This window comes from Ananas comosus, linkage group 14, assembly GCF_001540865.1.
Source record: "Ananas comosus cultivar F153 linkage group 14, ASM154086v1, whole genome shotgun sequence".
NCBI classification, from domain to species: domain Eukaryota; kingdom Viridiplantae; phylum Streptophyta; class Magnoliopsida; order Poales; family Bromeliaceae; genus Ananas; species Ananas comosus.
The window spans coordinates 151,379-165,205 of NC_033634.1; the positions used below are offsets into that span (position 1 = coordinate 151,379).

At 35.7% G+C, this 13,827-nt stretch overlaps 1 pseudogene; it reads right to left on the bottom strand.

Moving 5' to 3' along the window:
* On the bottom strand, window positions 598–13,081 carry LOC109719916 (annotated as a pseudogene).

Consider the following 13,827-nt stretch of genomic DNA (forward strand, 5'->3'; position numbering starts at 1 on the left):
ATTAACAAAAAAAACTTCTGGTTATAGTCACCTAAGAAAGAACCTACTCTTCCACTTGGCAACTCTTCAAATTAAATGCCATACAGTCTAATTCTCATTGCTTTGAGTAATGTTAATTATCAACTCCACCAGCTGGAGGAATATTCCACTTAAACTCAAACACAGCGAATGTCATTATTCAAGACCGCAAGTGAGATATTTTGATTTTCACTTGCTGTCGCCTCAATGTTCAAGTTACCAGCCACCTCATGCACTGCCACTTGCTACAGTCCAAATAACTCGCATACTTTGACAATGAAAAAGAAAATCTCAAGTCGTCCTCAAGACTAGTATTCCATTCATTGGTGAATTTTGACAATAGAACATATAATTGGGGTTACTCTCCGCCAAACAAAAAAAAATGGGAGGTAAATGATATTGCATAAGCAAATATAAAAATGGCCAATCATTTTAATCAACCATAGGTTCATAATAACTGCAATGCCCTTAATAGATATTAGTATATCAACAATCTCGTGACTCTCGTCTAACATAATTTTGCTATAGTTTCTAAAAATGATAGTAGTTAGATAATATTAGTATCTTATAAAAGAGTCGTAAATTAATTAATTGCAGAATCTATTGTCTTTCAAAAAATTATCACAAATAAAAGAAAACATGCCAAACACTTTAGTCGTGCCAAACACAAGACAACATCACCTGAATGTTTTATTGTTTTCTAACATAGAACTCTAAGAACCGAACCCATATTGCAATGTTCACAATCTTCATGTAATGGTGATCGCAGATGTGTCATGGTTAGCTAACCCTTTTGATTAAACAAACTTCACCATACCAATCCATCTGTCATTTTGTTTCCCTATAAACATTTTGGAGATCTACAAAACTAAATACACTGAGCGATCACCTTACGCTACAATAAGGGAAGCAACTAATTCATTTCCAATCCATCATAGTTAGAGATATTTTCACTATAAAAATCATACATTACAAAATTCTAGGAGTTATAGAGTATATACCTTGAAGATGAACCCATAGTATTGCAAACAAAACTTGCAACATGATTTCAAGCCCAGTCAAACTTAAGCATCAACCCAAACTTTATCGAAGTCATTGATCACCTGCGAGCTTTCCCATAGCGAATGCATAGAAAAAGTCTCAACTACCAACAAATAATAGAAAATATTAGCTGTATGTTTCCCTGCACATGCAAAACAGTTCTCTTAAATGCATTCAACATAATCAAATATTCAGGAGAGGTTAAAAATAATAATGAAAATGAATTAAACTGGCAATGTTTGATTTTTAATAGCATTGTTGAAATCAGAAATTTACTATGGGTGAAGAGAAGAAAGACAAAGATCAGTTTGAAAGAGTGAAAATAGGATGAATTCATTTAGACTGGAATGAGAATAAAGATAAAGAGTGTTCACAGTTTCTCCGAAAAAAGAAAACAACAACAATTCAACAAAAGATGAGCATGTTTTCCACATTAGAGTGTCTGGGGAGCATGGTAAAGGAACCTAGACTAGTGAAGCAACAAAATAAATATGCCTACAATAAGTGACTATGTTTTTGCCAAAAGATAAAAAGATAAAATCGAACTCATTAGAAAAAAAAATTCTACATAAGAAAATGATCATTGGAACTTGTGCCCTATTTATAATCAAATAAGAAATATGGCCAAGCTCAAAAGCATTAACTACAAAGATTCATAGACTTGTCATGTAACAAAAAGAATTTTGTACTGTCCTATAGAAGAATGGCACACCAAATCCATCAAGCACCCCATATCCTGTGAATTTAATTTATCTAGTCCCCATGCAAATGCGAGGAAACATAGAGAGCCAAAAGATGAAATATGATTTGTTATTAGTAACTAATCCTACAAGAAAGATATAATGAGATAAATTATGGGAAGTAACCAGCATATGTACTCACAAAACTAACTGTTAGTTAGAAGTTTCGGCGAGCAAACTGAAATAACAGAGTACAAAAGTATGATTACCACATAATTAGCATGTATATCTGACTCACAATTAGAGGTTTGCTATAGAAAACTAAGTTGAGAAAAAAAAAATAGCGAGACAGCATATAACAAATAAGAAGAGCATATTTTCATTAAGCTAACTCACTATTAATTGAAAATAATGTCTAGGATGGCATACTGAAGGACAGTATAGGGACTTTTTACGAAATAACCATCTAAAGTTTTATAATTTGCGAAATAACCCTATCAAATTTGTATTTGGCAAATTAACTCTCAAAACGCGGTAAATCATTCACCGCATTCTGAAAGTCTCTAAGGTCTTTTAAAGGCGGTGAATCATTCACCGTCTTCTTCATAATTTTTTGGAAACGAGAAAAAAAATGAGGTTGTTAAAATTGTACGTAGATTATATGGAAAATAAAAAAAGTGAGGTTGTTAGGATTGTGTGTGAAATATTAGAATTTTTTAATTAGCTAAAACATCTATATTTTTAAAATTATAACATGCAGTTGTTCCTATTATTCTAGACTTCTAGTCCAACAATCCAAACTCTAAATCAGTTTTTCAGAAAAGATCTGATATGGTCATTATAACTAATGCCAAAATGTGCAAGTATAATATTCACTCCTCACAAATAAAGGGCCTCGATAGTTTAGCCAAAAAAACAAAAAAAAAAATCCAACATGTTTACAGCATGAATACTTAGATCACAGAATCTTGAGCCCATTATACGGCGTGATTTGTTCAATACTAGCTGTCCTCAATCAACACTACAATTATCTATTCCTTTCACACAAACGACACTCCATCCACAACTGCAAATCTGAAAAACTTGTTCACCTGCATCAAAATCAGCAAAGGAGCACCCAACCTTGCAGTGTACAACTCAAACTAACTTCGTATGAAGCATCCACAAAAAAAAGACTAACAATAACAATCTTTCTATGATTGGCAGTTGTTGAAGCACAAAAAAAGAGAGAGGAATAAAAGAGGAAAAAGAAAAAAATGGGGGAGAGAGAGAAATAAAAATAGAGATGGTTTATGAGATCATCCATGCACCAGGTGCATGGATAAAATTTAAATTTTTGAAAATATCTCATGCACCGGTTTGCGAAAATAATAATACGCACGGGAATATAAAATAGCATATTAGTCTATTCCCTTTTATATATTTATAAAATGCCCCACCTTAATCATATAATATTTTTATTAAGGTGTAATATGATCAAAGGGAAAGGACTAATCCGCAATATTCCCGCAATCCCATCCTAACCACCCAATATCTCATAATCTCATCACAACCGTCCAAAATACCCCACAATCTCATCTCAACCATCCAAAATCTCTCCCACAATCCCACGATACTATCGTAACAACCTATACCCACGATCCCATAACCATCCCACGATTCATACGCACGTTTCCCTCAAAATTGTTTACAACCATCCGCATCCCACGATTCATACGCACGTCTCCCTCAGGTTGGTTACAACCACCTCCATAAATACCTCTTGAGAAAAATCAAACGGAGAGCTTTTGAGCCTTCAAACTATTCCTAAACAAAAAAAATCCAATCCCATTCCTGTGTTCACGAAAGAAAAGAAAAGAGAAAGGTAAAAAAAAATATATATATATATATATATTTTCTTTTCTCCGATCAAAGCTCTCTCTATCTCTCTCCCTAAAAAAAAAAAAAGAGAAGAGAGAAGTAAAAGATCTCTCTCTGTCTCTCTCTCTCTCAAGCACCCACCAAGACATCGCTCCTCGCCGATCCGAGGCGCGCTCCAAGGCGCGCTCTGTTGCCGTCACAGTCGTTCCTCGCCGACCCGAGGCGCGCTCCGAGGCGCGCTCCGTTGATATGGCCGGCGCCGTCGATGCCCACTCCGCGACGCCGAGGTCGCCTGCGCTGATGATGGCCGTCTCCGTCGACCCCCGGCTTGAGCATGCTCCAACCGATGATGGCCGTTTCCGCGCCGTCGCCGTCGACACGAGGCACGATACATTGCCGCCCCGTCGCTCCGCTCCACCCGGGCATACCCCGGCCGAAGTCATCTCCGTCACTCCCACCACCTGGAGGTGCTTCAACCCGAGACCCGCTATCTATTCGACCANACCAAGATAGTCTAAGTACCTAGAGACTACTACAAGATTAATGAAAGTATATAAAAACAAGAAACAAGTACAAATTACTCAATACGTAGTGTATTCAGTCAAAAATAACAATTAAAATAAATTTATCGTGCTTTGTAACAAAGATAATAATATATAAAAGGAAACCAAATCTAAATAAAAAACAAGTAATACAACGATTAAAAAGATAAGAAAACCGATGAATGCACTACTAACACCCTGAGAACAAGTTCTAATCCATACTTGACAAGTTAAAGCGTTTAGTATCAATTTCCATATATTTTTAGACTTCACATATCCTAGAAACTATACATTAACTTCTTTTCTGTTAAAATCTCAGAAATTTCCCTTTGTAGAGGAAACAAAAGCTCCAAATTAAAGTTTCTGCTCCAAACAACAGCAAAAGATCCAAACTACAACAAAAGAATAAATCCCTTATTCTCCCTTTATCCCTTGAATCAAACATGGCCTAGGAATTTGGGGATATTTGACGGGATTTGTGGAAATCAAGAAGGGCTTTTTGGTCAACCAAGGACATATTAGATGTTTTTCAAGTTTTAGAGGGTATATTAGATCTTATCCCTTTTCTACTTCGTTTGGTTCGGGAATTAGTAGGAACTAGTTATACCGGGGATAGGTACAAGTTTAGGTTTTTGTAAGAAAGAGTATTTTTTTATTTGGATGAAAATGTGAGTATAAGCTGGAACTAGAAAAATTGTGTTTGGATGATTATTGAGAATAAGAGGAATAGTTATTATTTATAAATAGAAAATAATGATATTACCCCTATAATTGAATTTAAATTTTTAAATTTTAAACTTATAATTTTAAAATAAAATTTTAAAATTTTAACTTTTAAATTTTAAAATATGAAATTAAAATTTTAAATTTTAATTTTCAAAATTTTAACTTTGAATATCAAATTTTAAATTTAAGACCAAATTTAAATTTCAAAGATATAAAATAACAAATTTAAAATTTAAAAACTAAAAATATCAATTTTAAAATTTATAATTTAAAAATATCAAATTTAAAAATTAAAATTTATAATTTATAATTTTAAATTATAAATTTAAATTTTAAAATTATAAATTTTTAAATTTTAAATTTAAATTTAAAATAAAAATCTCTCTCTCTGTACCCGGGGGGGTGGAACAACTTGTTCCCACCCCCCAAAATCCTGTTTGGGTATAAAGGGGGGGATAACCCTCTTATCCCCCCCTTTATACCCGAGCCAAACGCCACCTAAATACATTCGTGTAATACCCATTTTGAATATTAAATTTCACACATACAACTGTTTTCCTAAACATCGATAAAGTAGAATTCATGGATAAGTTTCGCCTTACAAAACCTAATATCATACAAATATTCTCAACACAAATTTGCATGGAATATTATGAGTTTATGACATAATATCACTTGATTCAATGTATGGTCAGACACACATATTTGGGTCAATCAAATAATCCAATAGTTTACTTGAAAAGAAAATCGATTATCAACATAATGTACATGTTATCACATTGTAGGTAACCTATGAATCCCAAAGTAAATTTCATCCTCAAATTCAATTGATTGAAGTCCTCAATAGTTAGGTGAAAATATCCATTGAAAGCAATTTTTTATTATCTCAACTGTCCTAGAACTCATGATCATGCTTTTGGATGATAACATAATTAACATAGTGTCAATCAAATTCTTGAACATATGCACTAGGCTACTCTAGAAGTTAGAAAAGCAATTGGCCTAGTCAACTTTCAGATATTCTTCCTAGTGTGAAATATATAATAATTTTGTTAGAAACATTTTGTTATTGATCAAATTTACTATTCCACCTATTCAGTTTATGAACAAAAAATCCACAGCTTCATTTAGAGGGAAAATTTTCTCGCCGACAGTAAGTACATAGTACCACATCACTAATCAAATAAACCTAGAGAAAGTGACACTATCTCTATCCGAGAGAAAGCCGTGATCTACTTTAAACTGATGACCTGCTTTAAACTATGTTACCTAGCACAATGATCAAGGACCAGCTTAAATACATATTCAAACACCAAACATACAATATTGCGGAATCACATAAATACTCTACAACATTACAAATGTGCAACTGTTCTTGCAAATTTCAACTTTTTTTTAGTTCTCACGAGAAAAAGGGGATGAACACTAATCAACTTGACTTTTTGACATTTTTTTCATATTTTTTTCAGTTTGTACAGATAAGAGCATAACACAAAAGTTTGAGAAACAATAACAAACAAAAAATAACGAACAAAAAATAAAGAGGGCAATATCACCTGTAGCAGAGAGTGACCCTCTGGGGGAAAGCTCCCAATAGCATTCCCACACACCTCGCAAGTGGATGAGCCGCTTGTTGTTTTCAGAGCAATACTTAACCTGCATTGCAATGGCACAGCACAAAGCCAGTGGGAAACTAGGGAGACAGTAGGCAGAGATCTGGATCGGATCTGTATAGACACAAAACTTACCACCGGAAGGGCATCCATGAAATTGCTGTATATGGTACCCAGTGGGCGGGTATTATAATAGGCAGGGATACAAATGGTTGTCGGGTTGATCATCTGTATTATAAAAAAAGAGAGGTTAGGAATGAAAAAAGATGACTCCCTTCTGCTAAACCCTAAGGAATCCATCGAAAGAACACCATAGATACAAGGAACAACGAAGAAATAGAAGGCAAAAGAAAGCAGAAAGACCACAGGAAGAAAGAAACAGGTGAGGAAGCAAATAAGAATGAATCCGGAGAAAGGGGAAGAAACGGATCTGCAGAAAGGGGGCCCAATGGTAGCTGAAGGGGAGGGGAGGAGCTTACCAGATCCAACATCTTGATGGCCCTCGAGTCGGTAGTCGTTCTTGATGTTGAGTCGGTGGAACTGGATCCCGCCGTGCTCTGGCGGGGGCTCGAGGAGGTGCTTGATCTTGTCGCTGTAGACATCCGGAGAAAGAGGAGAGAAAAGGGACCACGGGGTGACCTGTCGGCCGGGAAGCAAATGAGAGAGGGAGAGAGAGAGGAGGAGGAGGAGGAAGGCGAGGAGCTCACGGCTCACCAGATCCGACATCTTGATGAGGCCCTCGAGTCGGGAGTCGTTCTTGATGTTGAGTCGATGGAACTGATGGAACTGAATCCGGCCGTGCTCCGGCGGGGGCCCGAGGAGGTTCTTGATCTTTCTTAGACGTCGACGGCGAGCACCTGGAGGCGGGAGGTGAGGTGGGTGACAGCGTCCTCCGTGGACATGGAGTCGTCGACTGAGGCCACCTCCACGCCGGAGAGGACAGCTCATGAGACCTCCTCCTCCGCGCACTGCTGGTTCGCCCTGACCGTCTTCCCAAAGTGCTCCATGGGCACCCTCACGAACCATCCTCGCCGTAGTCGGGACCGCCGTTGCGCGGCCGCAGGAGGGGCCGCCGTCCATCGGTGGCCAATCTATCTCCATCTCCTTGGCACTCGAACGGAGGGCGACGCAATCGAGGAGGCGCGAGGGGGAAGGAGTCGGCCGAGATCGCGACAGAGGCCTTTGGGCCATTTGTCAAATAAGAAAGCCCAAGCACGAAATTTGGGCCTTTTTTAAATAACTCGTAAGGGTATCCCCAGGATTAAGCACCGTTGAAGTCAAATTTTTTTTTATGGGTGTATGATAGTTAACATTTAAATATAAATTAAATAATTTATAGGACAAGGGGCAAGAAAATAAATTGACCCAAAGCATAACTAAATAAATTTAATATTCTTACAAAATTCACTTCATGTTTAAAAAAGCATTTTAATTCGTCGCATTCGTATGCTCTTAAAGCCTAGTTTTTCAATAATAAAAATAAAATATTGTTCAATACTAATTAATCAGTCCGAGCCTTACAACAATCATAATCTAGCTTTACCTTAAAAATAAAGTTGAAAAAGAAAAAGTAGGATCAAAACTAAATGATATTTATCAAGTATAATAATAACAATTAGTTATAATAATGTGTAATAAGGTAGCGATACAGAAAAATACCATACTCTACACAACAAGTGCAGGAAATAATTTTGCTAGCATATAATATGAAATGTTATAACCATACTATTGTACACCTTTGGACATTGTCATGACTTCATATTGGTTTGATATCTACCATATTCAATTGTATTTGATCCACACATATAGTGATATAGGCTTGCATAATGTAGGGTAATTTGCTTTACTTTTCAAAGACGATGAGGTACGAAATTTACATAGACAAAACGCAAGGTGTGAATTTGTACAATGTCAACAAGTAATGCGATTAGCCGTTCGTAAGGTGTGGAAACTTATGTAGATAATAACATGAATATTCAGAAGAGTCTCTCGTTGGTTTGGACATATACTATTGTGTGGGTGATAAGATGGAATCTTATGAACCTATGGGCTTTCCGTTAAAACAAAAGAAAAAGACCCAATGCTGATGAAGCTAGTTTGGGCCAAATTTTAAATAATCGCATTTCTTCATGGTTCATATTTGGACCAGGTTATAGTTCACGGCCTCTCTATTTACCACAAAACATATTTTTAGTCGGGTAGGTCTTTAGTTAAAAAAATAGAAACTTTCTCACTTTACTATTCTATGATTTAAAGTATATCAATTTAGTATCTTGTAGTTTTATTTTTCTCTTTTTATTATCAATTTTACTTTTTTTTTTTTGTTAAATCAGCGACAAAGTTAAAATTAAAGAATACTAAAGTGAATATTCGATAAACTTAGATGGGGTATTTGAAATTTGTTGTATATAATTTAACAAAATATTGACGAATAAACCGACGAAAAGATAAAAATGAAATCACATGGTACAAACTTGATACACTTTAAACCATATAGTACTAAAGTGAGAAAGTGTGAAACCACAAGGATGGCATTTGAAGTTTATCCTAAAAAAATTTGAAGCTTTGATCATTCTAATTTGGGCCTTAAGTTTTGAACCAAAGTAGTGTTTATCACCATGCTGTGATTTATATTTGAATCGAGGCCTCCTGGCCTACCCATATATCGTTTCATAGGCCTCTAGGCCTCCTGTGAGAAATTTCACGATCAGTCAACAAAATTTGGACTCGGGGCCTGTCAATAATTTAATTATATCCCAACTTACGGGCTACGGGCATTGCGTCTTCACAATCGTGCAGTTAGGCTGTGGTCCAAAAATTGTACTTGGACCTGTTTGAGTCGTAACTTACAAATTTGCTATATTCGGGTCTATAGGCCTCTAGGCAAGAAAACAAAGCCTAAAAACACTAAGTTGAGCGTAATTTTAGAAAATAAAATTGTTTACATTGCTCAATTCTTAATAATTTGACCTCGCAAAATATACAAATAAGAAAAGTTCCTTAAATCTAAAAATGCATAGCAAATGGAGGGAAAGGCCACGAAAAAAAAAAAGAGCTAGCGAATAAACAAAAACAACATATATCATTGTTTCTATAAACCAAAACAAACAAATTTTAATAATTCTATTTTTATAAGAAAGAGATGCTGCCATAGTCCATGAGTTAATCGGGTCCAACTATCTATTTTAGCGAAAATTTTTAATTTTTTATGGTAAAAAAGAGAAAGAATGTAAGATTTATATTTACTCTCTAAACATATTGATATAAATATAAATTAAAAGATATCAATTTTTTATTCCTTTATGAATTTTCATATATATATTAATTTATTGCCATGTGTAGTTTTCCTAAATACTATTTCTATGTTCGTAGATGAGGCCAAGAATAAATAGCATAGGCTAATTGTTTGGGTACTTTGAAGTGAGGTTAATGGCATAATATGGAAATCTAAAAGTTTGAGCCAATAATTAATCCACTAATTTGCTGCGAAATAGCACATGCTCAAATTTTATTTCTATAATTGTCACATATTTAACATTCAAATTTGTTTTCACTTAAGTAACATTAGTAGATTAAATTGAGAATTTTATAAAATTTATTGGTAATTTTATCAAATTTAATAATTATAATTATTTTTTAGCAAATTGAAATATTAGTTAATAGCCAATAGATGAGGATATTAAATTTAACTAAATTCTTAACTTAACTAGTAAAATTTAAATAAAAAATTTAAAATTCTGAAGGGCGTCAAAACAAAAGGGTCCTCTTTACTAATGTTGTTTGGTTGAAACGCTATGAGTAACATTTTAAAAAATAGATTTATGGATGAAGGCCTAGGCTTTAGACACGGCCTACCTAAATCTAGCCCAGGTCACTTAATTGTACACATTGAATCAAAGAAATTTGGGATCAGGCATGAGCCTACTGCCTCAAAATTTACGGACGCTCGTGCGAGCCGGGCTCACAGAGGCCTAATGCGATTAAATGGGCCCTGAGAATTGGATCGAATGGGACCAATGTTGTGTACGCGAACAGCGCGTGCATGGGTGGTCTGTGGACGGACTAGAAAATCGGATTTGAATTGTCAAACCGACTTGCTTATCCATGCTATGTAAAACTAATCTGTGGCATATTTTTGTGGTACCAAATTTAGGTTGAAACAGTTTTCGCCTTTGTTCAGGCATACCTGAATCAAGTTCGAGTCTATGGGCCTATAGCCCAAATAGTGCGTTTTTTTGGTTGAGCGTGAATAGCGGGTTGGGTTGTTGAAATCAAGTTTATGATGCTCTAGGTCCAGTTTAAATGCCCAACATATACGCGCAGCAATAGGAATTCTTATTTAGAAACTGGACCGGATTGTGGGCCGGGCTGTGTCCCACACCATGCCAGGAGATTTATTGTACAAAAGCCACCGATCTCTGTTGACTTGGACTGATCCGCCTAGCCCATGGGCCTTGTGTTAAAAAAATGACCTTCGAAATTTCAATGTTACTGATAGCTTATTGAGCAAATGAGATACTTTGAAACAAAGAACGGCACTGTAAGAACAAAACCAAAGCAGACAAATATTCATGTCAAATTGGAGGGCTTAGGATGGCCTTTTGTAGTTCCGACTCAATGGAGTAGGTCCAAAAGGGTTAGGAACTTTGTTTAATCTCGCATAACGGCCCATTAGCCAATTATGCCCACCTACCGGTTTCAAATGAACCCCCTAACTATATCTTGTCATAGCCCATCAGCCTCGTACGCCCAGTTGCCCATTTCAAATCAACCTCTTAACCAATCTTTTAATTGAAATCTCCAGACTTCTAATTATTTTAATTTAAATATTAAGTTTAGTTAAGTTGAAACTTTTATTAAATTAATTTATATCTTATTAGACACTAAACTTTAGCTGTTTAATTTACGAAAATGATTTTTAAGTAAATAAATTTGATGTACCTCTGCTGTGTTCGTATGTTGTATAAAATCAAACATTAGTATGAAGGTTTGATAAAAAATATTGAGGAGCAATAAAATTTGTTCAAGCTTGAAAATATTCTATTTAGAGTGACTAGTTGATGAACCAAGCTGAATTGTAGGCCCAAAGCCATTTTGCAACTGGTATTTTAATAAGTTTTATTGGCCCGCTTCGTCCTTGGGCGCTAATTAATAAATGAATTTAAGATGGTTTAAGCGGTTGAGGCAGGTATTACTGAGAATATGATATATTTCCATGAATAAAGACCCAACATTAGTAAGAAGATAGCATCGTGAAAAAGTGGGTTCAGTCATTAACATGATGTTTATAAATTTTCCGCTCAAAATTAGTATGAAGCTTGGATACCAGAAAGAAGAATAGAATTACTCACGAGTATAAAAGAAAAAAAGGAATAGAGAACAAATAAAAAAAAGAGAATAGAGAACAAATAAAAAAATGAGGTTATGAGCACGAGGTAAAGGAAAAGAAAAATAGAAACGAAAAAAAAAACGATGAAGAAGGAGCTTCATTAACGTCGATCATATTATACCCACAAAATTTACCAAAAATAAATAATTTCCAAAGTTCCCTTTCCTTAATTCAATTTATGTGGCTAAAACTGGCTTGGGTTCACCGCCTCTCTTCAGGCTAATGGGCTTTGGCAACAAACAATCTCGTTCAACGTATTTTGGGCCAAGCTACAAAACGAAGTTGGTGTTTATTATAGTGATCCTGCAGCGCAACTCAACATGTAAGGTTATAATTGGATCGGGCCGTGGTGTGTTGTACCAAGTTTCGGGCTGTGTTGTACCAAGTTTGGGCCCATCGATCTACTATTTAAAGACCAACGGGGATTCGGTGGAAAAAATCCAGGAGGGGGCCTGGATGCCTATAATCATGGCTTGAGCTCATAGCCTACAGCTTACACTTTTTAGGCCTATGGATCTCCAGTCAAGAGAACCCAATTCGATTAAACAAGCTTCAGCCCAGTTGAGGAAAATCAGAAGGCTCTTCAGTTCATATTTGGACCCTAGCAAGCTCAACCTAATAGGCCTGATTTGTCCAGCACAAAATAGTGCTTGCAGTCATGAGGCAGATCGACCCATTACGAAAGTTTGGGTCGGGCTTGGTCCCAGCCTATGTAAATGCCAATCCACCCAATTTCCGCAAATAGCCATTTATTGGGCGTAATTTTGCAAAAAACATTAAGATCAAACTGTAAGCTGATAAACGCATCATTTTTAGTTAAGTAGAAACTTTTATTAAATTAATTTCTACGCTTATCAGACGCTAAACTTAAACTGTTCAATATACAAAAATGATTTTTAAGTAAATAAATTTGATNAAACCATCCTCGCCGTAGTCGGGACCGCCGTTGCGTGGCCGCAGGAGGGGCCTCCGTCCATCGGTGGCCAATCTATCTCCATCTCCTTTGCACTCGATAAGTCGAACGGAGGTCGGCGCAATTGAGGAGTCGCGTTATGCGGTGGAGTGGGGAGGAGTCGGCCGAGATTGCGCGAGAGGCCTTTGGGCCATTTGTCAAATAAGAAATTCCCAAGCACGAAATTTGGGCCTCTGTTTGAAAACTCGAAAGGGTATCCACAGAATTAAGCACCGTTGAAGTAAAACAACTTTTTTTTTATGGGTGTATGATAATTAACATTTAAATAATCTAAATTAAATAATTTATAGCACAAGGGGCAAGAAAATAGGTTGACCCAAAGCATAACTAAATAAATTTAATATTCTTACAAAATTCACGGATTAAAAAAAAAATTAATTCATACATTCGTCATGGTCTTAGAAAGCCCTAGTTTTTGATAATAAAGATATAAAAGCCTTTTGTTCAATAGCTGCGAATTAATCAGTGCAACGCGTGCCTATGTACAACAATCATAGATCTACGCCGTAGCTTAAAAATACAAGATGAAAAACGAGAAGGTAGGATCAAGATTAAATTACATTTATCGAGTATGATATAATGACAATTGTTATAACAATGATTAAATAAGACTAAGGAAGACAGAAAAATACACCCATATCCACACAAAATGCTAGAAAATAAATTCTACTACATTAATATGAAACTACTAATAGCATCCCTACTATTATTCCCTCTTGGACATTGTCTGACTTTTCATGATTGGAATTTGAACATATCTAAGACATATTCATCGTCAGCCGACTTTCATCACGCCATATAGGCTTGCCATAATGTAGGACAATAACTTTACTTGGGCAACGACAATGAGGGTCAATGTGCCGCACATTTCTTGGGCTAAGTTTATTTATAACATGGAAATAAACGAAGCGGGTAGCCGTGCACCATATCCAGTCCAACAAAAAAAAAAGAAAAAAAAAAGAAATATTTCCTGAATCTAAAATGC